Source organism: Anastrepha obliqua, chromosome 3, assembly GCF_027943255.1.
Source record: "Anastrepha obliqua isolate idAnaObli1 chromosome 3, idAnaObli1_1.0, whole genome shotgun sequence".
In the NCBI taxonomy this organism is placed as follows: domain Eukaryota; kingdom Metazoa; phylum Arthropoda; class Insecta; order Diptera; family Tephritidae; genus Anastrepha; species Anastrepha obliqua.
Genome location: NC_072894.1, coordinates 138,113,427 through 138,136,817, shown reverse-complemented (window position 1 = coordinate 138,136,817; position 23,391 = coordinate 138,113,427). Strand labels below are relative to the sequence as shown.

The 23,391-nt window shown below is 38.7% G+C and overlaps 1 protein-coding gene across 2 annotated transcripts in view; it reads left to right on the top strand.

The window, feature by feature from the left end:
* Positions 1-1,488: 1,488 nt before the first annotated feature.
* The window catches only part of LOC129240294 (sodium-dependent phosphate transporter 2), a 37,865-nt gene continuing 15,962 nt past the window's right edge, over positions 1,489-23,391 (top strand). Inside the window, exon 1 of one of the 2 annotated variants that reach the window (XM_054876010.1) lies at positions 1,489-1,653. The gene's annotated coding sequence lies outside the window, so the exon portion shown is untranslated. Of the gene's footprint in view, positions 1,654-1,707; positions 1,857-23,391 lie in introns of those variants that run through there. The other variant, XM_054876011.1, reaches the window with a different exon arrangement.

Sequence of the window (23,391 nt, the reverse complement as noted above, 5' to 3'; positions counted from 1 at the left end):
TCGACACTGCGAAATTCCCAATTTTTGGTTCAAAAATACACAATTCATGTTTCTGCCGGTGTGGCAATATTGGCGAATGATATAAAAAATGCACATTTTTCAGAGCTCTCACGAGAAAAAGAGTTTCACATCTAGTCATCTATGCCTGACAATGCTCTCATGACAACAGCAACACAAGCACACTTTTTTACTTCTATTAAAGGTGGTGTTGGTAAATCAGCTGATTTGTTTTTTTGCCGGGCCAAGTAGCTTTCAGCACAGAATAAAACAAGGCGAATTAAATTTTTGTTTTCTACTTCGCCAATATCTTGCCGTGACAATCAAACGTACAAAACATTATTGTACGTTTAGTACCACCACCTTCAATAAATGCGCCTTGTTACTAACTATGCACACTTCTTCAATTGTCTGCTTTGAATATTTTTATGCCTGTAAATCGGACAGTGATTTTGAAGTATTTATTTATTTACAGTCTTATAAGACCTATAATACGTTGAGCAAATTAGGCGGAAGAAAAAAATCTATACAAAGTTTTGTTAGTAAATTTGTTTTTTTTTTGGGATTTGGTGATTTGATTGTCAAAGTGATCTGGATTTTTTGTTTTTGATTGGTGGTTTGCTTACATTCCGATTAAAATTTTGACATTCAAACCACCAAATTGCAAAAACAAAAGTTGTTTTTGCTCTAATGACCTTGTGTAGATTCGCCTTGTTTATACGCATTCAAGCCAAACCGGTTATATCGGTTATATTAACTAATTTAGTGACTTTGCTTTCAACGTAATTCCCTAAATTTCTTAGTGTTCTTTAATAGGTCGGATGCGAAAGGTTACACCTGTTTAAAAAGAACAGAAAACTGGTTTTGTCTCTAAATTCTTCGTATTTGATCTGTTTTGGCATGACAGAAATACTTGTGAAAGAAAAATCAGAACAGCACGCGCATTTTCTTTGTTTTGTTGCCATCATCTGAGTACAAAAGAGTAATAAATATGGAAAAAACAATAAATATATAGACGGCAACATTTAGTGGTAAATAAAATATTATATTATTTGTATAGTAGTTTGACGTTTAGCTGAAACTTCCTAATTAGTTTTCAGGGCCACAATCACAATAGCCCATTTTTTCTTTGCGGCACTATAAATCAGGGTTTTATTTAAGCGGGTTCCACTTTCCACTTGGCTTTCCACGCAATATGTTAAATTACGTAGTTTTCTCCAGGGCGGTTGCAAAAGAATATACTTTAGATATTAACAAATTTCGAAGGAAACAGAAAATTGCTAAGTGTTTTAATATAATTTTAAAACAATTTTTCAAGCTAAATAGGTACTAATGGATTATAAATAAATTACAAATACGATAATAATAATAATAAATTGTATAAAACAAGAAACGGAAGAGCCGAAAACGGAAGGCGGCAAACGTCAAAAGCATGTACACATACAAAGTTTGCGGTGGTTGTGAGCAATGAGCATGCCTCTTCGCGGGTGTGTGTATGTGTACTCATTCGCTGCAGTACAGAACGGACAAAACACATGCGCTCGCTCGGTAATCGCGCAGTCAGTTAAGTCAGTCCAGTTTCGCTCTCACTGGCAGAATTTTCTATTTGTGATTGCAGTTGTCGGAAAAATTGATTTCAAAATATTTGTCATACAAGTGAGTACAAAGAAAAACAATTATAGAATTGATGCTGCTTATTAAATAATTGCTCAGTTTTCAACGAAAGCGGTGCATGGCAAATCAATTTTGAAAGTATATATCAGTAATTATTGCTGCGAAAGTGTACAAAGTGTTAACGGATTTTCAGTGGGCAAAGGGTGTCTGGAAAATTGTGGACTCCAGGAGAAGTAAAAAGTGTGGTAGGTGTGGGTACCGATAAAGACATGTGAATGTCAAGATGTCAAAAGTAGCGCGAGACAATGAGTTGCTAAAGTTTCAGATAGCAGGACATACATAAATACAATTAGAACAGGAGCAGGCTATTCTGTGTGTCTACGAGCGGCACAATTTATTCAGCTACGAAAATGGCCTACAAAATTCATGTAGTACAATTGCAATTAAGCATCATCCGTCACTGACTGTGTTTTAATAGAAGTACGCAGAGTCCTGCAATCATTCATACATATGTGTATATTACATACGAGTATACCAAAGCCACTGAAATTTTGTGAAATACGCAAATTTTAAATCATGACTTGCGGATATTCGGCGGCGATAAAGGGCACCTCAAGTCACTGATGCAATTATAAACGCACGCTGATGCAATCAGCAAATGGGTTAAAAATCAATACATGAATAACTGGCAGTGGCAGTGATTGGGTCGGTGGGTGGATGATTGGTCGCATGAGTAAGTTGATGGTGACAGCGGTGTTAGGCGATAATAATCAATCGGCTGATTTGTTGCAAACTGAGTTAATTGTGTTATTTCAATTATGAAAGGCCACAAGCCACATTTTTACCAAACGGAGTTTTCACAGGCTTTAATGCACAAGCTCTAAATAAACCTTCAAATTGATAAAAATCTACTTCATAATTAAATTAGTCAAGGGGCTTCATTAAAACTTGCATTAAAAAAAACGTATCCCTACTCTGGTCAGATTTGCATTCAGTGTTTTGCTTCTCCTGTAAAGTAACAAAAATATAAGTTAGGCTCTTTCTTTATTAAGGTAGCGATACATATAACTATGTCAAAAGCGTGTTGCGCGACATGTGGCAGCAACACAATTGCGTATTCGTCAACGCATGTGTGTATGTTTGCGTGTTTGTGCTTTTCACACTTTTAAATCAGCAGCTGTGTATGCAATTATGCTATCCCTTGTTGATTTTGCCAATGCGGCAACATCCTTTTATGCTTTTATATTGTTGTTGTTGGTGGTATTGCTATTGCTCTTACTCTTGCTATTGTGGCATATACACGATATATGTACATGTCCTTGAATTGCGTGTGCTATCCCTGACACCCGTGGAGCATCATCTTCCGACTATGTGCTGCGTTCTTGTTGTGTTGCTGATAGTTGTTCTAGCAGCGCCATATTTTATATCGTTGCGTGGGCTTACCAAAGCCATTTGTGCATTTTTGCTCACCGGTCCTAATTACTTACATGTACATAAACGTGCTAAATATATGCGCATGTATATATATGTGTGCATATGTATGCACATACATGTCTGTATGGGCTTAAGTGCCTCCACTTTTGTTTCTCAGAAAATTTTGAGATTTCCATTATTCCTAACCAATGTTGTGCTGTACTTAGAGCGTTCAAAGTGCGCTGACCATCCATCAAGCAGAGGCGCATATTATTTCTATTTTCCTTTTTGATCCTTTTTCAATGGACAAAGTCTGTACATACATATATACTTACTTTATGTGAAATATTGCGCTCAGTTATTTGGCTCGTGTACCCATTTTCACATCATTATTTGCTTGTGTCCTTTCCAGCTGTGCAATCTTGGATCTCCATGCTACTTTGTGTTGGCCATTACGAGTATTCATAGCCTGCAATGCGAAATGAGTTTTGAAATTGGAACAGAAGTATTACGCAGTTGTATGAGTTGAGTAAAAAAATACGAATGAGTGGTACCGAATGTTCCAAATATAGAATTCTATGCTTGTTTGTCGAGGTTGGGTTGTCCTGCTCACACAATGGAGCAATCCAGAATGCATTCAGGGAGGTTTGACGCATATTTTCTTTACCGATGGGTCTAAGAATGAGATAGGGTTTGGAGCTGTATGGTACTTAAACGATAGTAATAAGTATCACTATGCTATGGGGGAAATGGCAACCGTTTTCCAAACGGAAGTTTTTGTCATCCTGAAAGGATGCCGAGAGGAGATCGAGCGGGAAACAGATTGGAGTTTTCAGTGACAGTCAGGCTGCACTGAAGGCCCTGGGAATGCGAAGCAAACCTCAAAGATTGTTCAAAAATGTAAGACGAAGCTTAATTCCGTCGACAGAACAGGCTTGTACTTATATGTCGTGGGAATGAGTAATATTCGTTCCCTAAAACTGGAGGATACTTATAGATTTGTCAAAGAATCTGGAAAGAGCTCACAGGACTAAAACTACCTTTGTCTCTGTCTCTATTCTTTCCTATCTCTTTCTCTGATACTTTTCTCCTTTCTTCCTTGACCCTCTTTCCAGAGCTCTAAATACAACGGGCTTTTTAGCCTGAGTGTTTTAGGAGCCAGCAAATCTCCTGGTGCTCCTTGGCTCGACCTATTCAAATATCATTTCAATTTGTCGAGGTCCATGTGGAAAGTTATTACAACGAATTACCAGTTCCATTCTAGGATTTCAAGAATTCGTAATCCAATTTTATTTAGGTACGTACTAAGCGTCAACCGAACCATGAATTATGCGACGAGTGGTTAGCTCTCTCTTAAATAACCGCTCCAGTCGTTAAATAGGGGGAAAAAGTAAAACGCGTAGGTGAGGTGATGAAGGAAGTCAAGAAAAAATATGTCTAGTCACCTATGCACACCTGAGAAGGATGAACGACAGGAAAGTGACTGAAATGGCAAATAACTTGAGGAACTAGCGGGTAGAAAATAAAATTTCTAAATCTAAAAATAAAGATGCAGAGTGCAGTAGAATTATATGCATTAAAAATCTATACTTTATTTCCGAACTTTTCAGAATAAAGATACCTAATTACAAGATTCTGCATGCCATAGGCTTTATACCCAAATAAAAAAAATTGCTCAAGTATTCCTAATTGCGGCAGGCTAATCAGCTACTCTGCCAGAAAATCAAATAGATTAACGAAACCAACGCAAGACAAGTCTTGTCTCCCGAGAGGAGAGAACAAGGAAAAAATTCCCATTTGTTATTTTCTCTAAGGTATAAATAAAAGCTCTATCGAACCTTATTTTTCGTGCTTTTTTCTAGCGAAACGGTGCATATTCTTTACCAGTGCCAACTATAGCACCGATATATATTATAATATTTATTAAAAGTTAGTTGATGTGCTCCTCGAAATGTTTACTTGGGATTAAAGTGAATGTCGAAACGGCAGTGTTTACTTTTAAGTTTTATTTTTCTATTGTGTGCTTAAATGAGGAATACTTCCACTGCTGATCTGCAGACAAAATCGTGTTCACATTTAGTGGTTAGAAGCATTACACCCTGCAGGAAAATTCAGTTCAATTATTGCATTGTTCCTTTTTTTTGTTTTTGAAGGAGGTTTAAATCGAAATGTCAGAAACATCTCAAAGTTGCATATAGTGAATTCGCCTTTTGCTTGTCGCTTTACCTCTCCATATTCTATAATATTATATAAAAACCCACAATTTTCATTCGTCAACGTTTTTTTCCATTGCTTAACACATTCACTTTTCGATATTGCCTTCAACAACCAGTGAACTTGGTTTTATCCCCTCACTAAATTCAAACTCCACGGATGTGGTACTTCCAGTTTGGCAAAAATGAGAAAATATTGATTTTATTTATTTTTGCAGTGGCTCACAAGCCGATACCCCAAGGTGGTCACACAGTAGTATTCTTTGAACGTTTTTCCTTCATGAAGAAATTTGTGACACTTAACAATGATGAAAAAAAAGCAGTTTATTGAAGTACAAAGACTAAAGGTTCACTTTTATTTTAAATTGGTTAATTTTTTTATAGGACCAGTTTTGAACCAATAATTGGAGTGTATTCGAGCATTATTTCTTTTTATGAGATGACATCACGTTCTGTCACAAAATTTCTGGACGAATGCCAACATCACACGTTCTGTTAGTAAAATTTTAATAATACCCCTTGGGTACATTTGTCGTCTGAGACACGTAATGCACTTATTTGACCTAGGAGCGGGTGACATATTTTATTTTCAATAATTTATTTTTGTTTTGCAATTCTAATTACCTGAAGTCGTCTTAATATTACACTAATATTTTAGAAATAAATGAATCTTACGTAAAATTTAATACTTTTGCATACTACTTGAAGCAACTAGAAATAATCCATTCCACCTGCAAATATTTTCTCAAATAAATCCTTACCCAAGAAGTTATGTAAGTTTTTATTTAATAAATACTACTTCCTAATTTCATAATACGAAGTTATTGGTCCAACTCGTTCGGCTCGAATACCTTCTGCAATATTGCGGTAGCTAATCAGCGGCGTATCAGCAACAGGTCATCGAAAGAGTAACAGAAATTAGTTCAGGTTTTCTCTGCAGGGTATTGCTGACTGCTGTTACCGCTTCTTTGCGTTTTATCGTCACGTTTTGTGTCATATTTTAATGCGTTTAACCTACAGCTGCTTTTTGCCAGATCTGCTGTCAATAGGCTTTTGTTGTAAATGACAATGCCGGCATGTTGGTATTGTTGTTGTTGTTTATTGCAGCTGCCCGTATGGCATATGTGTTGTTGGTATATACCGGCCAGTGGCTGACATTCCCCATTTAGCTGAGCTAGTTAATCGATGTTTACACACCATGAAGCAGAAGTAAAGAAAAACTGGGGGTGATGTGAAATACAAAATATTGAAATAATAAAAAAAAATTCCAAAATAAAAATTGCTTTGTTTTTAAATATTTAATAATAATATAAAAAAATTTATTGGTAAAGCGCTTATATTTTATTTTTCCAAAAATTCTTACCTGATAACAATTAATTGAACAATTTCCACTTGATTACACTTACATTTCCTATACGGCATATTAATCCGCTAGCCTCTTATATACTTATTTAACCATCCCTCTGCATCTTCCTTCACCTTCACATGAACTTGTCGTTTCTTTTTCTTTGGCTTGTGTGCACACACGCGCTCCATCGCCTTGTCGTTATACATTAATCGTTAATTTGTTGCTATTTATCCTTACATTGTTGACTATGATGATGTTTTTCTTATTATTTTGTGGTATGTGTTGTTATTGTCATTGCTACTTTCACGGTTAGGATGTGTTGTTAGTATGTTGTATTTGTTCTCTCTGTGAATATTTGCTCCTACCTTTTCCCCTTTTGTTCTACTTCGTCCTGTGACAGTTGTATACTCGGGAGTCAACAAGGAACGTTAGTAGCATTAAGTAAAAGCTTCAAATTTCATTTAACTTTTTATTAATTTGTGTATACATTAATAGAAAATTTAATATTTTTTTGCCTAACCTTGTTTTCCGAAAAACAAAATAAAGACATGCATTAAAGGCATATTTCCTTTCACTAAGTTTTCGAGACTGCTGCTTTTCATTTGAAACTATTTTTTAGAGGTTTCTTGCTTTCATGCTTATAGGCTAGCGTTTGATGCATAGCTCGTGATTAGCTAAACTACGAATGGTCACAATATCTGTTCAATTTATCCAATCGAAATCTTAAGTCTGTTATAGTTACGTTGCCGTATCAAAGGGATCTAAAGCTTGCTATATAGCGATATTTCAGATATTTCCTTCTTGGACTAACTGACGCACGATAAAATTCCGAAGCGATCTCAAATATTTCTGCACTTTGATTTTAACCATTTCCTCTGATATACATTCGCTATTGAAAGCAGATAGGAAATTCGATCTAATCCTGTTAAGAAGGACCGGAACAAAGTAAAGTTATGACTTCTTTTACACCTTTTTTTACGATATACTTTAGAGTGAATGAAGTGCAAATAGTAAGATAGTAGAGCAGGCTTATGTGGTAATGCCTCTAAGGCGTAAAGGAAGCCATATAATTGCAAGCAGGCTAATACCGAATCTACGTTGGACGGCTAGTCGCAATCAGATTGAGGTGTTCGGGCATAAGCTAGACTTAAGCTACGGACAGTATAGCATTCTTAAAAACTTTGAATTCATCCCCATAGTGTTGCATCATTGTACACCCACGGAATAGTGGGTGGGGGAGTATTCTGCAAAGAGTTCGCCATCAAGCCAAGGTAGCCGCAATTAAGGAAACAGTAGATTGGTTGCTCACTTCGGTAGTTACTGTAAAGAATTAAATATTTACTTCGACAACTAAGCGGCAATTAGGGCCTTGGGCTCGTTATTTGTGCGTTCCAAATCAGTCGGGGAATGCCTGGCTTCTCTCTCGATTGCATCCGAATACTTCGATATCTGGGTCATTTGGGTTCTCAGTCATAGCGGCGAAGAGGGAAACTGCTGGGCTGATGAGCTGGCTAGACAGGGAACCTTGGAAACGGTTTCATCGCAAAATGAGATGATTGGGGTTCCCTTAAGAATCTGTGGTCTGCTCACCATTGTAGAGAAAGTTGGTTTTGCTCGGACTTAGAATTAAAAAAAAAAAAAATGTGTTACAATTTTTGTCCTTATGGGGTTACAATCCATCTAATGAAATTTTTGAGTCTCTCTCGATTGCATCCGAATACTTCGATATCTGGCTCATTTGGGTTCTCAGTCATAGCGGCGAAGAGGGAAACTGCTGGGCTGATGAGCTGGCTAGACAGGGAACCTTGGAAACGGTTTCATCGCAAAATGAGATGATTGGGGTTCCCTTGAGAATCTGTGGTCTGCTCACCATTGTAGAGAAAGTTGGTTTTGCTCGGACTTAGAATTAAAAAAAAAAAAAATGTGTTACAATTTTTGTCCTTATGGGGTTACAATCCATCTAATGAAATTTTTGAGTTTTATTGTTTTTGAAAATAAAAGAGTTGTACATTGTACGAGTATCTTTTACATAAATAATATTGGCTTGCTCGTACATATTTTCTTGAGGTGTGTTTAAGCCCTGTTGTTTCTACAAATTTAAGGTTTAAGGGCGGGTTCTACAGTGCTAAAATAGCTATGGTGAATATTTTAAACTAAGTTGAAACATAATTAATGTTGTTGTTGTTGTTGTTTTTAACAGCGTAGTTAGCCCTGTCAGTGTAGGTATATCATCTGTCATCTTCGTCTAGCTCATCTAGGGGTAGGCCCAGGAAACATGCTGTTTCGACAGGTTGGGTCCAGAGGGAGAGGGGGGTTAGATGAGTCTGATTGAGGGGGCATGTGAAGAGGTGGTTAGTGTCGTGCGGGGTCCCTTCACATGCCGGACATGTGTTTGGTATGTCGGGGTCAATTCTGGATAGGTAGGAGTTTAACCTGCTACAATATCCAGAACGTAATTGTGCCAATGTTACACGAGTCTCACGGGGAAGCTGGAGCTCTTCATCTGCAATGGGTGGTGGTTGGACTCCGATTACGGCATTCACAGGACGGGAGTTCATGAAGGTGGTAACGGTCTCCCGGTGAATGTCGTTTATTGACTGTCTGAATACTGTCCTGTCCAGTAGGTCTCGGTTAGTTTTGTCCTGGAGTTCGTCAGCGTAGTCGAGGAGATGTCTCCTGACGTGTCTGGGAGGCGGCTCGGGCTCAAGCAGGTGTCTGCAGGGGTGAAACCTGCGGTAGCACCCCAGCAGGAACTGCTTGCTGAGCAATTTGTTGTGCTCCGCAACTGGGAGCATTTGTGCCTCGTTGTGCAGGTGTTGTATGGGCGACATCAGGAGGCACCCGGTCGCTGTACGAATGGCGGTATTCTGACATGTCTGCAGCTTTGTCCACTGCGAATCACTAGGGCCAGGCGACCAGACAGGCGCAGCATGGTTTAGAACCGGCCGGCCAATTGCCTTAAATGTCGAAAGCAACAGTTCTTTGTCCTTGCCCCAAGTGCTGCCGGCCAGCGATTTGAGGACCTTGTTGCGATTTTGGACCTTAGTGGCAATTGCGGTTGTATGCGCAGAGAAGGAGAGCAAGCTGTCGAAGGTTACACCCAAAATTTTGGGGTTATTCACAGTCGGAATTGGTGTGTCATCGACTTTTACCTTAAGGGACAGCTTGACCTCCTTTGTCCAGGTGGTGAAAAGGGTCGCCGTGGACTTGGTGGGGGAAAGTTGGAGATTCCTCGCAGTGAAAAAGCGAGAAAGGTCGGTGAGGTAGTTGTTCACTTTGGAACACAGGCCATCGATGTCATTGCCCGACGCCATTATCGTGCAATCGTCAGCGTATGAGATCAGGGAAACTCCCGCTGGTGGTTGGGGGAGCTTCGAGATGTAGAAGTTAAAAAGCAAGGGTGAAAGGACACCACCCTGCGGTACGCCTTGCTTAATCTTCCTCTGCTTTGACATTTGATCTCGAAAAATCACTGACGAGTGCCGACCGCTCAGGTAGTTCGCGGACCACCTCTTCAGCCCTGGCGGGAGTGTCGACTGATAAATATCATCTAGTAGCGTGGAATGGCTGACTGTATCGAAAGCCTTCTTTAGGTCCAACGCTACTAGGACAGTCCTCTCGCAGGGGCGGTTTTGGTTAAGCCCGCGATTTATCTGGGCGTTTATGGCGGTGAGTGCCGTGGTGGTGCTGTGCACTCGTCGGAATCCGTGCTGATGTGGGGCTGGGGCCAGGTGTGTCGTGAAGAGTGGGAGTAGGAGGGCCTCAAGTGTCTTCACTACTGGGGAAAGGAGAGTTATCGGCCGATAAGACTCCCCTTGGTTGGCGGGTTTCCCAGGTTTCAATAGTGGGACCACTCTCCCTGCTTTCCACTTGTCAGGGATGATGAGAGTGGCCAGAGACAAATTGAAGACCCTTGTGAGATATCCTACTCCCAGGGGTCCCAGATGCTTCAGCATCAGCGCGTTGAGTCCGTCAGGGCCAATGGCTTTCGATGTCTTCGTTTGGTTGATGGCCCCCTGAACCTCATCACCGGAGAAGGTAAGTGGCGCACTGTCGTTCGTCAGTTTGTGCAGCCTTCTGGTAACACGACGTTTGGTTCTGTCGCCCGGAGGATGCAGTGTAAACAGCCGGCTAAAATAGCTCGCGCATCGCTTCGGGTCCGACGAAGTACAACCGTTGAAGGTGATTGCCACCTTGTCGTTGTGTTTCGTCGGGTTCGACAGGGACCTAACGGTGGACCAGAGCTTACCCACTCCGGAGGTGAGGTTACAAGTCTTCAGGTGCTCAACCCATTTAGTCCGCTTGTGTTGATTTACCAGTTGCCGGATCTCCAAATTAAGATCCCTTATGCGGGGATCCCCGGGATCGGCCTGGCGTAGGTGGTCACGCTCGGTTGCTAAACTGGCTGCTTCTGCTGGGAAATGAGGACGTATGTTCTTATAACATCCAGCTGGGATGAAGCGAGCCGCAGCAGCTGTGAGCACCTTGCGGAATGCGCGTTCGCCAACGCGCACATCTGTGGGGATGGGAAGAGCGGCGAAGGTGTCCTCGGTGAATTCCGTGAAGCCGGCCCAATTAGCTTTTTTAAAGTTAAAATAGGACCGGTGATTCGCGGAAACGAAGTCGGCAGGTCTCTCGATCGAGACGATAATGGGCAAGTGGTCTGATGCAAGCGATAGCATAGGTCGCCACGTTATGCTATTTATCAGACCAGCGCTAGCAATTGTTAGGTCAGGCGAGCTGCTGCAATTGCCCACTACCCTGGTGGGGGCGTCGTCGTTTACTGTGCTGAATGTCGAGTCGTCTATCTGCTCTGCCAGTTGTTGTCCCCTACGATCATTTGGCAGGCTTGAATGCCAAAGATCGTGATGCGCATTGAAGTCACCTACAACCAATCGGTTTTCACCTCTGAGGAGCGCACCTATATCAGGGTGATATCCAGCCGGGCAGCAGGTGACAGGGGGTATATATATATTAAATATTTCGAGCTCGGAATCGCCTGACCGGACAGCTATGCCTTGACATTCTAAGGTGCTGTCCCTGCGGTCGATTCCTTCATCGATAAGACGATACTGCACAGTGTGGTGGACTATAAACGCTAGGCCACCACCATTGTCTCGCTCGCGATCACGTCTGTGCACGTTGTAGCCATCCCTGGTGATCAGAGATGACCTAGCGTGCAACTTTGTTTCTTGGACCGCAGCTATCTTGATACTGTGCCGGCTCATAAAGTCGACTATCTCGTCGACCTTACTCGTAAGTCCGTTGCAGTTTAGCTGGAGAAGCTTGAAGCTTCTCGGTGAGGTCAGTGTAATCCGGGGGGTGAGGGACGCGTGGTGTTGTCTGCGTTGGGCCTGCTGCGCAATCCACTGTGGCTGTGGCGGCCTGATGGTGGTGGGCGGCCGCGCCTCTGAGGGCGGTTGTGGGTGCAGAGCTCTGCAGCAGGGGGCAACGTAGGCAGTTGTCCACTCACGGGTGGTGCGCAGGCCGGAACATCTCCGAAAATGGCACCAGCCATTGCAGGAATTGCATTGGACTGTTACCAGATTCCGAGGTATTACGACCTGACACACGGAACAGACTGTGCGGGGGACCAGGAGCTGCTGGTTTGTCCCCGCACTGGGGTTGGAGCTGGAAGGGAGGGGAGGGGTTGAAGGGGAGTTGTGTTGCTCCGATAGGTTCCTCACCGTGGAGGTGTGGGTTGTGGTGGCGGTTGGTATTGCCGGCCTATCAGGGGGTGTGCTAGCCGTGGAGGCATCAGACGCTTGTTGGCGGGAGCAACACGTGGCCACATACCGTGTGGTCCACTCCCTGTGCGACTTAAGGCCTGATCAGGTCTTAAGGTGGCTCCACCCGTTGCACTTATTGCACCTAACCGAGGTGGAGTTCGGGTGGAGCCGTTGATGGCAGACGCAGCAGTAGAATACTTCTGGCCCAGGGTTGGATTCAACTCCAGCCCTGAGGAGAAGTATTTGGAGCAGGTTTGCTGCGAGAGTTTGCTCCTGTGACGTAAGGGTTTGGTTGATATACGGTACACTAGACAGGGCTAGTGTACTGGGGCGGCAGCCCTTGGTCGGGAAAAACCCGAGTCATTCCGGTAACGTAGAACCGGCTGCCATGGGAATGTAATGTAATTAATGTTGCTACTCACATAAATTTGTTTTTTAATGTTACTTAAAATTATATAAAATACATTTTATAAATAATAAAAAAAATGTTTTGCATTTTTTTAGTACATACATACCTGTAAACTATTGAAAGCATGAATCACCCTGAGTTTTCCTCAAATCCTTTTCCAATAAATTTATATTAAAATACCCAAGTGCCCTCAAAGTGGGCACATCAACAATTAAACGAATGCGCTAAAGTTCATTGCAATAAATCAATATCAATAACTGTACCCAAGTACTTTACAAAGTCAAGGTAGAAGAGAGAGAGAGACAAAGATGAAAATAAATAAATTCCATTGAGTCAGCGAATTTGCTGGTAATGTGTCAATGGCGTAAACTTTGCACAATTCTTTCGTGCATTCTTTGAGGCACATGCTAACTACGTATGCATATACATACATACATACAAAAACAAAATCACATTTCTCTAAACATGCAATCTATGAATGAACACATGCTCCATTACGAACAGCCAAACAAACGAAAAAATCTACCTGTAGTGATAATTAAACCCTGACTAAAAATAGAAATTGGTTTTTATTTTTATTTTTTTTTTATTTTACTTTTATTTTATTTTTATTTTATTTTTGGTTTTATACTATACTTATGCAAATAGGCGCCAATGTTCGGATACTAATTGCTGATGTTGCATTGCACCCTTAAATTAACTACAAAGCTGTGACGTTTGCTGGCTTACAATTTATTATCAAGCTGCTATTTGATTTACTTTGCGTGCCTCTTGATATGTGGCGTGTAAAAATTTGCTAAATTTGTACACTTCCATTAAGCCAATAGATGCCGGACTAAAAACAATACCCACTGCTATAGAAGTCATTTTTTAATATAAACAAAAGAAAACTCAATTTGAATTGAAATGGAAATGCGAGGGTGGTTGAGGGGAGAGAAAAAATTATATATCTATGTATGTTTGTAGAGCATAAATGTGCGCACGGTAGCAATTACATACCTATGCATATATAGAGGCGTATATCTACAGGGTGGCGAAAAATTAATTACCGCTATAATTTTTGCAAGTGGCGAACTAGACAGCTGCAGTATACGAACAGACAAGCAATGGAGCGCGTAAAAGTCAAAATAAAGAATTCCATCACTCAAAATCATTTTGTTTTTATTTAGCAAGGAAGTTTTTTTTTCTTTTTTTGTAAAATGTGGAATGCTTCAGGTTTTTGCGTGCCGTCCTTGCGAAGAAGTTACTCAAAATCAAAATATAATGATGATTAATTTTGCGCCACCTTGTAAATTTTTTCCACATCACTCAAAATCATGTTCTTTTATTTAGTAAAGAAGTTACTAAAAATAAAATTATGATGATGATTAATTTTGTGCCACCTTGTAAATTTGGTCAACATCACTCAAAATCATTTTGTTTTTAATTAGTAAAGAAGTTACTCAAAAATAAAATGGGAGCGTGTTTAATTATTCTGTATTACAAAATTCTGGGTGACGAAATTCTGTAAATTGCAAAAAAATTCTGCTTTTTACAATTCTGCTTTTTTAAAATTCTGCTTTTTAAAATTCTGCTTTCTAAAATTCTGCTTTTTCAAAATTCTGCATGTTTAATGCGAAAAATTCTGCTTTATTCAAGTTTTGTGATTTTCGTCATACAAGAAGTAACAAAATAAACATTTATTCCATAAATATACATATGTATATGTTTAAGCGATAACAATAGCCAATTACAATATTTTTTGGAATTCTTTTTAAATATGTAGTGTGACTTAATTCATTTATTTTCTTAATAATTCTTCGCAGCTGTTCTTTTTTTAGAAGAGTTCTACGCAAAAATACTGTGGATTGCGTAGCCGGAGTTGGACTGATGAGGGTTATTTTTTTGAAGTGCGGCCGAAGGCCGCCCACGCGAAAAGGAGTTCTACGCAAAAATACTGTGGATTGCGTAGCCGGAGTTGGACTGATGAGGGTTAATTTTTTGAAGTGCGGCCGAAGGCCGCCCACGCGAAAAGGAGTTCTACGCAAAAATACGGTGGATTGCGTAGCCGGAGTTGGACTGATGAGGCTTATTTTTTTGAAGTGCGGCCGAAGGCCGCCCACGCGAAAAGAAGTTCTACGCAAAAATACGGTGGATTGCGTAGCCGGAGTTGGACTGATGAGGCTTATTTTTTTGAAGCGCGGCCGAGGCCGCCCACGCGACAAGAAGTTCTACGCAAAAATACTGTGGATTCTATCGAAACTGAAGAAAAAATTATTATTATTATTATTATTATTTTTTATTTAATATCTCGAATAATAATAAAAAATAATAATAATAATAAATTAAATAATTACATTCCCTCTTTAACATTGTTAACATTATATTTTAATACAGAATTTTTAAATACAGAATTGTGAAAGCAGAATTTTAGAAAGCAGAATTTAAAAAAAGCAGAATTTTAAAAAAGCAGAATTTTAAAAAGCAGATTTTTAAAAAGCAGAATTTTGTTTTTAGAATTTTGTACATACAGAATTTCGACACCAACCCAAATAAAATTATGATGATGATTAAATTTGCGCCACCTTTTAAATTTGTTTAACACATTTCTCTTTATGTAATCTATATATATCATATTGTCATTCATGTATATATTGCCGAAAAAATTAAATAAAGTCAGTAAAACAAAAAATGCCCAAAAATCGGATCTAGAACCTCTAAACGCCACTACAGCATTGCCCCATATTAGTTATAGCTTTCGGGCACCAGCTCCATTTAAATAATTTTTTTTGTTGCTACAAAATTCATTTAAGGAACAGTCCAACATATAACTAGGAAACAGTTTAGAATGGGTTCTGAAAGAATGCAGTGATACCTGCCACTTCCCCGTATAAAAGTAGACAATCGAAAAAATTGGCCAGAATAAGTTTGTTCTGCGTTACTTTTAAACCTGTTTGATTTACGGCAGGGTATACATACCACTACTCAAAACATCCCCACGAGAACCCACTTCCTCTCACTGTTACAGTTTTCTTTGAATTCGTATTTCATAACATTTTCATCAGCGTTACGAATTCCAATTCCAAATCCAATTTCAGTTTCGTTTTAATTTTTCTCTTATATTTTGCATATTAAGCGTTGGTGTGTGTGAATGTTGTTTTTTGTGCATATTTGTATTCATATACATACATACATACTATGTGTGAGTAGAGATGAAATTGCGCTCTGAATTTTATTTTATTACTCACCGGTGATTTACGTTATTTATTACTATTAAGATTCTTCATAATTTTCCGCTGATTTGCATTGTAACAAAATTGAACACCAACAACGAATAGCTATAGTCAACTTCTACAACAACAACAACAACAACAACAACAATAACAAGCTGTACAGTACAGCATAATGAAAAACTGCAATAACAAGAACAAAAATAGCTTGCAGACACGCTCTGAAATTTGTTTACACATTTTGTGTAGCTACTGCCACCTTCCATTTCAATAATTTTCTACCCCTCTAAAGGTAATAAATCTAGGTTTTGCTCATCGTGTAGACACTGGAAAAAATTATTTTGTTTAGAATAAATTTTTAATTGAGATATAAAATTAAACTCAAATTGGTTTATATGTAACTTGGGGGCTGAGTGTTTATAATTAAGGAAGTGTCCAGAAAGTTACGCTCAACTGATTTGAGTTCTATTTTTGGTTGTTAGGTTGCCACATCTGTGATTGACATACCTGCCAAAATTGTATCGCCTTTACTTGACATTTGTAAAAGTAAGTAAATCTACCGCTGTTTTCGATTTCTTATATTTTTAAATTTTGCTTTAAAAATGTATTTAATAGTGCGAAAGCCTTATACATGTGGGGAAACTGTTTCGGTAATGATACTCTAAAGAAAACACCCATTTACGAGTGGCATGAACGCTTCAGAACAGATCGTGAGTCCATAGAAGAAGACAAACTTAGACGCAGGTAATCGACATCGAAAACGAATGAACACATCAATAAAGTGAAAGAAAAGTTGATCAATAGCCGCAAAGCATGAGTATTCATCCGAGAGCTGGCAGAGAACTGGACCATTGCTTATGAACTCGTTCAGGACATTGTAGTTAATGATTTACTGGAGATGAGACGTGGATTTATAAGTACAACACGCAATTCAGACATCAGGCGAGTGAGTGGAGAGCTCCGAATGAACCAATACCAAACAAGACACGTCGTTTTCAGTCAAATAGGAAAGTGATGCTCGCGGGTTTTATGGATTACAGCTGTATTGTACACCACGAATTTTTACCAGAGGGTCAGACAGTCAATAAGGACTATTATTATTAAGCATTATGAGATCTTTACGTGAATCGATTCGCCAAAAAACGATTTGTGGGGAAAAAAGGCGTGGATTTTGCACTATGATAACACAGTGCCATCATTAACCGTGAATTTTTGATTAAGAACGAAACGAATACCATCCAACCGCTTTCGAATTCACTTGATATGGCTCCCTGCGATATTTTTGTTTTTTTTTCTGCTTGATCGAGTCAAAAAAACACTACGGGGAACTTGTTTTAGCAGCCGAAAGGAAGTAGTGGGAACATCGAAGCCTGCTCTGATGGCTGCACCGAAAATAGGATTCCAGAATTGTTTCGAAAGCTGGGTCAAACGCTGGCATAAGTGCGTTACAGTTGATGAGGGGTACTTTGAAGGCGTTAAATATCACTTTTGAGAAATAAACTTATATTTTGAATTTTCTGAATATATTCCGGGCATTTTTTGATCGAGGTGGTATTGCTCGTTTGTTGGAAGAGCGTCATAACTCTAAAATAGGAGAAAAATGGCTTCAAGGTTCTCAATATACTGTGCCGCCCTATGTAAAAGTAAAGACACATTCGCCTATAATGAGATACTGTTAATAGATCATAATATTTTACACATCATAAAACACGAGCCGGCGATTATTTTTGCGTACTTATCTAAATAAATTTAGTTTCGGGTTATGACTTTCTTTCAGCAAACGGGGGATATGCATTTTCCGTGTACTTTGTCTGTGTTGTACCCACTAACTAATGTCTGTGTTGTGTTTGTATGGTATAATATTATTTGTGTTAAGGTTTTCGCTTTCCTTACACGCCTAAAAGGCAAACGCACTCATTTGTGTTGTGCCGATTTTGCTGGGCTTGGCAAGCCGGCGGGCGTCAACTTAACTGCTTTATATCATATTTGAGCTCGTAAAGTTCGTTATTTATAGGCAGACTAGTAATATTTGTTGTCGCCATAGCTTTTGCTCACCTAAGTGGTTTCTGGTATCCTTCGGTTTGTTTTCACATTTTCATTTCGCTATTCGTTTTTTTTATGCGGACTTCTTATTCTTTTTTATATGCAAATATTACCTTAGTCGGCACAGCTTTTCACTTAACTTTTGCACATTTTGCTTGTAAGTTGAAAATTTTTCGAACCTATTTCCGTCTCTACATTTTTGACTCGTAGTTATTCGCTCTTCGTGCAAGGATGTGCTGGAAAAAGTTTTGAATTCGTTTATTATCTGTTGAACTGTCAGTTGAAGGGTTCGTCATATTTGACTTCTGTTCAAACAAATATAATACTTTTTTTGGCGGGGCTGCAAAATGTCCTTGAAAATGGTTGATTGTGTGTGAGATTTAATTAAAAAAAATTTGCTTATACGAATAGGCTTGAGCACATACAAGCACCCGCATACATTAGGGTGCCTCACCAAATACTAAAGTTGCGGTTTTTCCACTGGAATTATAAAATGTATTGTACATATTTTAAAAATATTAGTACCATATTTACATGAGATGTAGTGGAATTCACTAACACATTTTAATGATATTCGCATTGTTATCTCCCCTTAATCACAATTTTAACGAGTTTGCTATTCGGTACCCCATTTTGTAACGCATATCGATAATACAAAATAGCTGTTCGTAAACTAAACGACAGATGTGGTGGTGTGGTTACATCGAACGATAAAATAATATTTAGTGATCTTAATTAAAACGTTGAAATTACATTATCAAAAGGTTACTAGTCATTGGTTTATGGTTTATTGCGTGTTAAGAAGGCAGTGGGCCCTCGAACAGTAAATCGACGTTCGCTCAGAGATGCGGACAATCCTTTTTATTTGGCTGCAAGGAAATTCCACGTTTTGTGCCCGGCGTTTATCTACACCGGTCGACCCTTCTCCGTTTTTTGTAAATTTTGTCTATTTGTATTCTCCGCAAATGTTGTGAATTTATTTAGATATATATTCTTTCTCTCTCTCTCTCTCTCATTCCCTCTCGGGTCTCTCCCTCCTTCTTTGTCTGCCTTGAAAGTATCACTTCTGTTATGTGTACTACGCTACACGCACTTTTTTTCGTTTTGTATGGATGTAATGTATCCTAATGTATAAGTATATGCGTACATCGTTGTGTTAAATCGTTAAATAATTCGGCCAATCTATTTGGGACAATTTATAGTATATTATTACGGTTACTGCCTATTTCTTTGACTCTATATTTTCGTTTTTGCCTTTAAAATAGTTGTCTGAGTCAAAGCATTTTATTATTTTGTAGCAATTATCGGATTGTACCAGTTCATTCTGTATAATTTATTTAACTGCCTGCAATCCTGTCAGTAAACGTATGCTAGGAAGAAAATGAGGTCTGCAACCTAAGTATACATTATGCTTGTATAAAGTGGTTATACGACCGTAGGGATCGGTAGTTTGGTGAAAAGCTTTAAGGGGGAACATCACTGTGATTTTTCAAAAAAATCGATTTTTTTTGCATTTTCTTAAAGTAGATACATTAAAAAAATATGTAAAAAAAATTTTAACTTAAAATCTTGAAAATTGATGAAGTTATACCCAATACAATAAGTGCAGGTAGTGAGTTACAATGGCCAATGAAAACTTTAAACGCGTTTTTCTCAAAACGACTTTTCTGAACACGGTGGCCTCGATTTCTCGAAGACTTATGAACAGATTTAATTTTTTTTTTTAATTTTTGTACATGTATGGGCTACAGTCGTACATGGCCGTTTCTAAAAAATCCAAAAATTAATATTTTTGCAAGCCTTTCGAAAACAAAAAAAAGGGTAAAAACACAAACTCATTTTTTAAATCTGCACCATTTTCTCAAAAAAGTAAAAAAAAACCGCCACGTACGACGATAGCAATTGATGTATAGATTAAGAATTTTTTGGTTTTTTGGGTTCATCAGTTTTTATGACGTCATTGCATCAATATTAATAACAATTGTAATTTTTAATATTTTTTAATAAAAATCAAATCTCAGTATAGTGTAATAAATGCAATATAAATTATAATTTGTCCGATCCTCAAATAATCATCCCTACTAATAGAAAAAAAATCACTTAATTTTCACGCGTTCACAGTGGTGTTCCCCTTTAAGGAGTGATTATAATATCAAATTCTGGGCAGAATACAAGAATACATACCAAAAAGATTGCAACCATGAGTAGAAAAAGCCTTATCACCTTGAGTGAAAACCATAACCTTACCTTTATCTGGTTCCCGGGATATCGGAACATTCATGGCAGATGAACTGACAAGAGTGGAATCTGCAATGAATAATGTTCTTGCAGAACCGGTATTCACACCACTGGGTGCAATCAAGAATACAATTTCCTCAAAATATCTCCAAATTGTAGATGGAGAGACCAGACGATATGCAGAACGTTATGGCCTTACTATATGCCTTCTTACCCACCCCTCAAACAAACGTCAACATTGACAGACATGAAACAATGGGACGTCTAGAGACTCACGGTAGTCATAACTGGCTTTTGGTCTGTCGCGGAACTGATAAACAAGTTGGTAACGAGATGTGAATTGTCCACAAGGAGTTGCATGATAATGCACCATCTCAACGCTCCACTCTTGTGACTAATTTTTTTGACTAGAAATCGCATCTTAACCATCAACCACTTACCGTATTCGCCTGATATGGCTCCCTGTGACTTCTATCTATTTGGAAAATCGCATTATTTGCCTTGTGGCTGCTAAAACAAGCAAAAAACAAAGAAAAAGACACAGTTACACATTGCATCAGTGGTGCCAGCAAGAGGAAGCTGGCGACCGCGGTAATAGCGCAGACACACGAAATTTAGCGAAGTCCTCAACCATCTGTGCGATCCTTCTGGCAGAAAAATGTGAAACACAGATGGCGCTCCAATCAGTAAAAAGGCTTTGTTCCTAAGCAACGACAGGTGGGTATTCCCACTATGTAGAACTGGTAGCGGCAGGCTAATCTGCTACACTGTCAGAAATCAAAATAGATTAACGAAACCAACGCAAGACTGAGTCTTGTCGAGGCCCTATGCTCCCGAGAGGAGTGAACAAAAAAAAAAATGTCATGAATGGTTCTTGAATTCCGATACCTCTAATTTGACCACCCTTTATTATTATTATTTTTGAGGTGATTACAGTTGATAGAAGTGCTTTCAAAGCCGTCTAACTATCTGAAAGTATGTAAATGTGCTGTTCATACTAACAATCAACCTTTGTTTTTTCGGTATTTCGTTACTTTAAATCGTAACTCTGCGATAATAGATTTGCGTGCAATTAATTTCAGGACTAAATTACAAATTTCAGATTACAATGTCAACATTTCCACTACAGCTTTTTTGTACAAACGTTGACTTTAATATAAAGTAAGTAGAAGAATTGTGTAAGATTTTTATCAGAAATTAATTACGTAGTGGGACAATAACAAAACTTGCACAAAAAAGCAACATTTCCGTGTGTGTCACATTTATATGCGCTTACAAGCATAAAAAGGCCTCAGTTATGCAGGAATTTTATGTCTATGGAATTTTTTTTTTCATTCTAATTTATTTGACGACGATTTTTCGCTAACAAACGGCAAATGGTTGCAATGACATTCATTTATTCGATGATAAACAAAATGAAAAGTGGAAAAATGACTGGCTGAGTGAAAATAGAGGGCAGAAATATTGGAACAATTTAGTTTTAACCAGTTGCAAGCCAGCCGCATTGGAAGCAATTGACATGAAAATGCGCATAAGTATACATGTATATGTAAATGCGTGTATGCATGTGTACATATGTACACATGTATATGTATGTATACGGCTATATGCGGTTTTTCGCATGCAAATTCGGCTGATGTCTATCTTGGCGTGAACAAAAGCGTCGAATTGTTCAATATCCGGTGATTACATAAATGCGGCGCATGGAGCTTATTGTGAATAGTTCCAGTTTTTATTGTTGTTACTCATTTTTTAAATCTGCACCATTTTCTCAAAAAAGTAAAAAAAAACCGCCACGTACGACGATAGCAATTGATGTATAGATTAAGAATTTTTTGGTTTTTTGGGTTCATCAGTTTTTATGACGTCATTGCATCAATATTAATAACAATTGTAATTTTTAATATTTTTTAATAAAAATCAAATCTCAGTATAGTGTAATAAATGCAATATAAATTATAATTTGTCCGATCCTCAAATAATCATCCCTACTAATAGAAAAAAAATCACTTAATTTTCACGCGTTCACAGTGGTGTTCCCCTTTAAGGAGTGATTATAATATCAAATTCTGGGCAGAATACAAGAATACATACCAAAAAGATTGCAACCATGAGTAGAAAAAGCCTTATCACCTTGAGTGAAAACCATAACCTTACCTTTATCTGGTTCCCGGGATATCGGAACATTCATGGCAGATGAACTGACAAGAGTGGAATCTGCAATGAATAATGTTCTTGCAGAACCGGTATTCACACCACTGGGTGCAATCAAGAATACAATTTCCTCAAAATATCTCCAAATTGTAGATGGAGAGACCAGACGATATGCAGAACGTTATGGCCTTACTATATGCCTTCTTACCCACCCCTCAAACAAACGTCAACATTGACAGACATGAAACAATGGGACGTCTAGAGACTCACGGTAGTCATAACTGGCTTTTGGTCTGTCGCGGAACTGATAAACAAGTTGGTAACGAGATGTGAATTGTCCACAAGGAGTTGCATGATAATGCACCATCTCAACGCTCCACTCTTGTGACTAATTTTTTTGACTAGAAATCGCATCTTAACCATCAACCACTTACCGTATTCGCCTGATATGGCTCCCTGTGACTTCTATCTATTTGGAAAATCGCATTATTTGCCTTGTGGCTGCTAAAACAAGCAAAAAACAAAGAAAAAGACACAGTTACACATTGCATCAGTGGTGCCAGCAAGAGGAAGCTGGCGACCGCGGTAATAGCGCAGACACACGAAATTTAGCGAAGTCCTCAACCATCTGTGCGATCCTTCTGGCAGAAAAATGTGAAACACAGATGGCGCTCCAATCAGTAAAAAGGCTTTGTTCCTAAGCAACGACAGGTGGGTATTCCCACTATGTAGAACTGGTAGCGGCAGGCTAATCTGCTACACTGTCAGAAATCAAAATAGATTAACGAAACCAACGCAAGACTGAGTCTTGTCGAGGCCCTATGCTCCCGAGAGGAGTGAACAAAAAAAAAAATGTCATGAATGGTTCTTGAATTCCGATACCTCTAATTTGACCACCCTTTATTATTATTATTTTTGAGGTGATTACAGTTGATAGAAGTGCTTTCAAAGCCGTCTAACTATCTGAAAGTATGTAAATGTGCTGTTCATACTAACAATCAACCTTTGTTTTTTCGGTATTTCG